The sequence below is a fragment of the Marmota marmota genome, unplaced genomic scaffold (genome assembly GCF_001458135.2).
Source record: "Marmota marmota marmota unplaced genomic scaffold, marMar, whole genome shotgun sequence".
Lineage (NCBI taxonomy): Eukaryota > Metazoa > Chordata > Mammalia > Rodentia > Sciuridae > Marmota > Marmota marmota.
Window position 1 is genome coordinate 14290555 of NW_026000016.1, and position 6803 is coordinate 14297357.

The 6803-nt window shown below is 39.5% G+C and overlaps 1 long non-coding RNA gene across 1 annotated transcript; it reads left to right on the plus strand.

Moving 5' to 3' along the window:
• Positions 1–517: 517 nt before the first annotated feature.
• Positions 518–6478, plus strand: LOC125618457. The gene is made up of 3 exons (XR_007349724.1): positions 518–1027; positions 3295–3486; positions 6467–6478. It is a non-coding gene; the product is annotated as an uncharacterized LOC125618457 (long non-coding RNA).
• The last annotated feature ends 325 nt before the right edge of the window (positions 6479–6803 follow it).

The window sequence follows — 6803 nt, forward strand, 5'->3', positions numbered from 1 at the left end:
AGGCCAGCGCTGGTGGCCCTCACGTCCTGCAATCGGGTGCATAGTGGCTGGTCTGGTGGCTGCCATCGCGTCGCACTTGAGGTCTTGCCTTAAGTCAGCTGCCTTAGTCAGCTGCCTTGTCATGTTCTGCAGGCAGTGTGCACGACCTCTGCGAATGCCTGGAGACCAAGAAGTGCCTGAGGACAGTCAAACTCTAAACAGGAGCACAGAGCTGACAGGAAGGGATCTAGGGGACCAGCCACTGGAATCCTCTCAATAGGGGATGCCTGTTTTCCGAGAGTGGGAGCTGACATATTGGCCCTGCCCAAGTCCACCGCCTGCAGGGGGAACTCAGGGGCGCTCTGTGCTCTGTGGAACCCTCTGGTGGCCTGGGGATCCTGGCAGAGTCCTGCATTGGTGTCTGGAAAAAGAACTTAGAATTTTGAGCCTGTGTGTCTTCCTTGAGTCTTCAGAAGTGAATCCTAGAAGGAATGTGTGCGCCAGGCACATAAGGGAGGAGCAGACCCAGAAGTATGTTACTGTGAATAGGACCCGCGGGAATCAAATCTGTTTCTTGAACTGCTTTTTTTTTTTTTTTTTTTAAAGAGAGAGAGAGAGAGAGAGAATTTTTAAATATTTATTTATTTTTTAGTTTTTGGTGGACACAACATCTTTGTTTGTATGTGGTGCTGAGGATCGAACCTGGGCCGCACACATGCCAGGCAAGCCTGCTACCACTACCTCTTGAGCCACATCCCCAGCCCTTGAACTGCTTTTGCCTGCTCAGTTTAACCCTTGATAAGGGAGTACTTTTGGAAATGGTAGGAAACTGCCTGGAGGTTTTCCTTAGGCCAATAGCCTCTCTTCTGCTTTTTGTTAACATCCTGACATCTCTCCTAATGTTGGTTCTAACAGCTGTTTCTTGGACTTTCAGTGTTGCTCTTCCCACTGGGTTTCCAAGCAGCCATGTGGGAGAACATTGAAAGTTTAAACTTTGTCCATAGAATGATAAAGAGACCCCAGGTGAGGATGTCAGCTCATTTTCCAAGTGAGTAACAGAGACTGGGAGAGATTAAAACTCTGGACCAAGATCATTTAACTAAGCCAGTGTTTGTCATAGTGTGGTCCATGGAGCAGTGTCATCTGCATCCCCTGGGAACTTGTCAGAAGAAGTTGTTAAAAAAGGACTTCTGCTGGGCAGGTGTAACTCAGTTTGTTTAACTCAGTGGTAGAGGGCTTGCCTAGTACCACAGGGCCCTGGGTTTCATCCTGGGAGTGGTGGGGAATGCAAATTCTAAGGCTCTGTATTCTAAAATTCAGAAAGAGGGAAATATTGCAGAAAATACGTAATTTGAGTTTTGAAAATGCAGCCATGATTTATCATATATAAATTAGCTTGTAGTTTGGTTAAATCAACATTAGCTACTATTTGGGGTACTATATATTACATATTTTCTTTCTTTCTTTTGAAATCTGATCCTGTGATGTTGCCCAGGTTGGTATTGAAATCCTGGGCCCAAGCAATCTTCCAGCTTTAGCTTCCTGAGTAGCTGGAATTACAGGTGTTTAGTGCCATGTTTAACAGGTTTATTATCTTTTTTTCCTATTTTTTTTTAATGCTGGAGATTGAACCCAAGGTGTGGTTTAACACTGACCTGCATTCCCAGTATTTTTTATTTTTCATTTTTGACACAGGTTCTTGCTTACTTGACACAGGTTACTTATTTTGACACAGGGTCTTGCTAAGTTGCTTAGGTCCTCAATAAGTGGCTGAGGCTGGCCTGAAACTTACTATCCTCACTCCTCAGCCTCTTGAGTCACTGGAATTATAAGTATACACCACTGTGCCTGGCCCGGTTGATTACCTTCAATCATCTTTAAGGGGAGGATTTAACCTTCATAAATACCTGTATATATCTACAATTTCAATCATAAGAAACAGGTTTGGTGATTTGGGTTTGCTGGCATGTTGTACTCTTATTGGGATTTTATTACTTTGATTATTTCTGAGAATCTAATGATCAAAATGAAAATATAAAATTTATTGAATTAGTTTCCCATCTGAATATCATATGCATTCACTCTAGAAAAAATTTTAAAAATCAGAAATAGAAGGAATTAAAAAAAAAAAACTTCCAGAATTCCCTTATTTAAAATACTGTTCTTTTCACAAATAATGTCTTGTTTATATCATTGAAATCATATTTTATTATAAAATGTATTGTCTACACTCTTGTGACCTTCCGTTTTAATGACTGAGTCATGTTTCATTGAGTGGATGTAATGTCATAGTTAGTTTTTCTTCCATTACTATACATCTTGTGACCATTATTAATGTTTTGGACCTGAAGTTTTTCAAACATTTTAAGATCATTTTCTTAAAGACCTACATTTAGAAGTATTGGATCAAAGAGTATGAACATTTCTTGGGTTCTTGGTACATAATGTTAGGTCGTAATATAAAATTTGGACTTATTTGGTACCTTTTTCTCCTATAGGTATACTTTGGATAATAATGTGCTAAGCCTAGAACAGAGAAAATTTTATGAAGAAAGTAGACTTCTTGTTATTAGAAATCTAGTATCTGATACTTATATTCAACACTTTAGGTGCAGCAATACTCTTGCTTATTTTACAAAAAAAATGTGTTATGGTAGTTACGTTATTTGCAGAGAAATGGGTGGAACTGGAGGACATCATGTTAAGTGCAGTAAGGCTGACTCAGAAAGTCAAGGATTATTGTTTTCTTTCATATGTGGAAACTAGAGAGAAGCAAAGGGGTAAAGGGCCTTGGATTCACAAGGCCATGGGTTTGATCCCCAGCACCACACACACGCAGAAAAAGTCTCATGAAAATAGAAGGGAGATCTGTAGAGTACAGAAAGGGGCCCATGGAATGGAGGTAGGGAGGGATAGGAGAGGTGCTAGGGAATGAAATTAACTAAAAGATGCTCTGTGTAGGTATGAATATATCACAATGAATCCAAACATTGTGTATAGTTGTGATTTATCCATAGAAATTTATAAAATATGAATTACATATTTTATTTGTAATAGGAATATAAAATTAGATTCGCCTCTGCATGTTCGGATATTTTTGAATGAAGTGTTTTTTTAGGAATTGTCTAGGAGAATGGGAACCTAGCTAGGAGACCATGATTTCTGAGTTGGCCATTTTCTCCTTCCCCCCTCTACTAGGCCTGAGGGCTGACTTGGTAGAAACAGCTCCTGAATCTGCAGCTATTTGCACAAGACAGGGTCAACCAGGGGCTTAGAGCAGAGGTCATGACATTGTTTGTATATTTAATTTTCTAGGGTTGAATTTGAAAAGATCTGCTGAGAGGAGTGGAAACCAGTAGGACTGATGGTAATGAGAGATGTGTCCATTGCGAAATCAGAATATAGTCCAAGTGAGAAAATAATCTCGAAGATCCAAGATTTTCAGGAAGATAAGGAGCTCTTTAGATTCTGCACTCTCCCAGAGGTTAGAGACTGCTCTTGTTTTGGGTTTCTCCTTCATAGGCAGCCTGCAGGTCTGCCCAAGATCTGCTGGTTGTACTGAATCTAACCCCTTTCTACACATGACACTAGAGTAGTGGGTCTCAGTTGGAGGTGATTTTGACCCCCAGTGGATATTGGCAATGTCTCAAGGCTTTCCTGGTGGTGACAATAGAAGGATAGGTTTGCTAGTGGCTTCTAGTGGGTAGGAGTCAAGTATGCTCCTAAAGGGTCCCAAGATCCTATGAAGCCCTCTCCCCAAGGAATTATCCCACCCAAGATACCAATAGCACCAAGACCAAGAAGCATTGCTATGGAGTGTCTTAATCTTTTTTTTTTTTTTTTTTTTTTTTTTTTTTTTTTTAGGAAAGACAGGAATTCTGTGTTAAAGAGAAAAAGAGAAAGAGCCCTTCTAAGACTCAATATCAGCAGTGGTGAAATTGTGAGACTGTTATTTGTAAATCTATTGACTTTTGTCTTTTTGTTTTGTGAATCTGGTCAGTGGAGTTATGAATTTGCTTTTAAATTTAAATTAGTTTTTATTTAATTTTTTTAAATTTGTGGTACTAAGGGGCACTTTATCACTGAACTACACTCCCAACCTTTTTATTCTTCATTTTGAGATATGGGTTATGCTGTGGTTGAGGTGGGCCTTGAATTTAGGATTTTTCCTGCCTCAGGCTCTAAAGCAGCTGGGATAACAGGCATGCATCACTATGTCTGGCTTAAAATGTTTTTTTTTTTTAAAAATTATATTATAATTAATAGTAATTCATATTTCTAAAAATACCCAAGCAGATCTCTCTATCCAGCCTCAGACTTTCTATATAGCATTATGGAAAATCATAATCAGATGCTGTCAGAGTGTTTGACTCCTGGAGACAGACTTCACAGATAAATCACTTGTGATATTCTGCCCAGCACCCTGGAGTAGAGGCCCAGGGAAATGGTTCCTGACCATCAGTGCTTCCCACCCCAGTGCTGTGATGGGAATGGAAGTCTGCAGGTGGATCACAGAATCACTTGAAGCCGGAACCATCTCATGGTGGATGAAGCACTACCATCCGTGATGTTCAGATTTCCTACTTTCCTTTCTTCTCAGGAGACTTAAAATCCATGGGGACAGGGACCTCCTTTTCTTATTCATTCTTTGGCCCCTTACTGGCCTTTACTCTGCTTGGTTCGTGGACCTTAGGGAAGAATTTGTTGAGAAAATGGGCAAGGTCCTCTGAGCTAGGGTTCTGCTTTCTATTGAGCTACTGGTGACAGCACAAAGTCATGGCCCTTCTTATGCAGGGTCTCCAAGGAGGAGGGAGACACTGCCTTCTGCCTGGGCCACCCTCGGTGGCTTTGGTTAGTAGAAGAGCTGATCCTGGGTAGTTGATACCTCCTAGATACTCTTATCTTTCTGGTAAGGCAAAATAAAAAGGTTATACTTCAGTTATGCTCAAAAACATCCCATTGAGTTCGGAGTGCTGGAGATTTAGAATGATTTCCAAATACAAGGTTTTCATGCTTTGTTGGCAGTATTGTGAAATACCAATTAGTTTTCACACCATTACGATTTTGATTTCTGTGTGGATGGTGGCACTTTCACCACTTGCCTTTACTTCTGATTTCTAATGAAATCCCCAACTTTCTTCTCAATTTTCTTAGAGTCTGAAGTATGTGGAGTGCTTCACTGGACCCAATATTATGGCCATGCACACAATGCTGATAAACAAACCTCCAGATACTGGTAAAAGGCTTTTATTTGTTAAAGAGAGGCAAGAAAAAAGATTGTTTAATTAACATAGGTAAAGTTGATATTCTATCCTGGTCATGTGTGCAACTTTCAAACTGTGGGGACTGAATGTGCATGCTTTTGTATAAGTCTTAATAGCTGATGTTATATCAAATCTAAATGAAATAATGACTTTAGGTGTTGATTTTAGGGTTATTGCTAAATTTTCAGATCACGTGCTCCCCAAAAAAGCAGTTTAAGAATTGTGACTGTTCTTATATCTTAGACTCCTTCTATTCAACATCTCTGATCTTCATCAGCCATTCTTAGGATATCAAAAAATCTGTGTTCCTGATCTGAAGTCATCATTATTACTAACAGAATGAAAGTAGTTACTACAAGTCACACTCAAGTCCTCATATTGCTTTGTGCTTGCCAAAAACTAGATTCTAAATCCTCACAGACACACTGAGTCTGAAGTAGATCCCAGGTGCATGCATTTTGGTACTCATCCCCAGAGATTTTACTACAGGTGGCTCTCTGACCTCACTAAGAGATTTTTTTTTTTTTTTTTTTTAATACCAGCAGCAGAAATCAGCCATGAAAGGACTTTATTCTTTTCTACTCTTTATTCCTTCTGACAGCTGGGAAAGGTTTATGGGATAGGAGTAAAGCCCAGTGTCACTAAATGTCTTCCTCCATGGGTGATATGAGGTAGTCTGGGAATCAAGTTCCAAGAGCAAAGCTGGGGAAAATGACTGTATGGTCAGTGGTTCTGACTGGTCACTGATGATACACAGAACACCTACTGCTCTGTAAAGTAAGACCTATAAGGAAGCTGTTTTTGGCATCAGCCACTTTGAAGGGGACCTCAATTTTGACTCTATAACATTCTCTTCAACTTAATTCATCCAACATTTTTTTTTTTAAATTTTTTTTTATTGGTTGTTCAAAACATTATAAAGCTCTTGACATACAATATTTCATACATTAGATTCAAGTTGGTTATGAACTCCCAATTTTACCCCAAATACAGATTGCAGAATCACATCGGTTACACATCCACATTTTTACATAATGCCCTATTAGTAACTGTTGTATTCTGCTACCTTTCCTATCCTCTACCATCCCCCCTCCCTCCCCCATCCAACATTTTCTGTTTGTTTGTTTTTAATCCTTGCTGCATACTAGCTAGCTCTGTTCCAAATCCAGAGTGACAAAGGAAAAAGACACAACAGGGATGATGGGGTATATGCAATTTACTAGGAAAGAGTGTAAGCTCCCAGCACTAGTAACTCAGAAGAAAGTATAAGCCCCTGTTGACTGCTATTTTTGTTTGGTGCTGTTCTCTTGGGAATGATTTTCCATGGTGTTTGATGTGGTTGTATTTTACAGGTGCAGGTCAGTGCTTTTTTATTTAGGAATAGGATAAAAATTGTGAGGTTTACTCATATAACAGGAAACCCATACAATCCAAAGGGACAAGGCATAGTTGAAAGAGCTCATCAAACTATTAAAATGTACTTATTAAAGCAAAAAGAGGGAATTGGAAAGGGGTATATAGCCCCCAAAGTTAAACTTAAAATAACCCTTTTTACTCTAA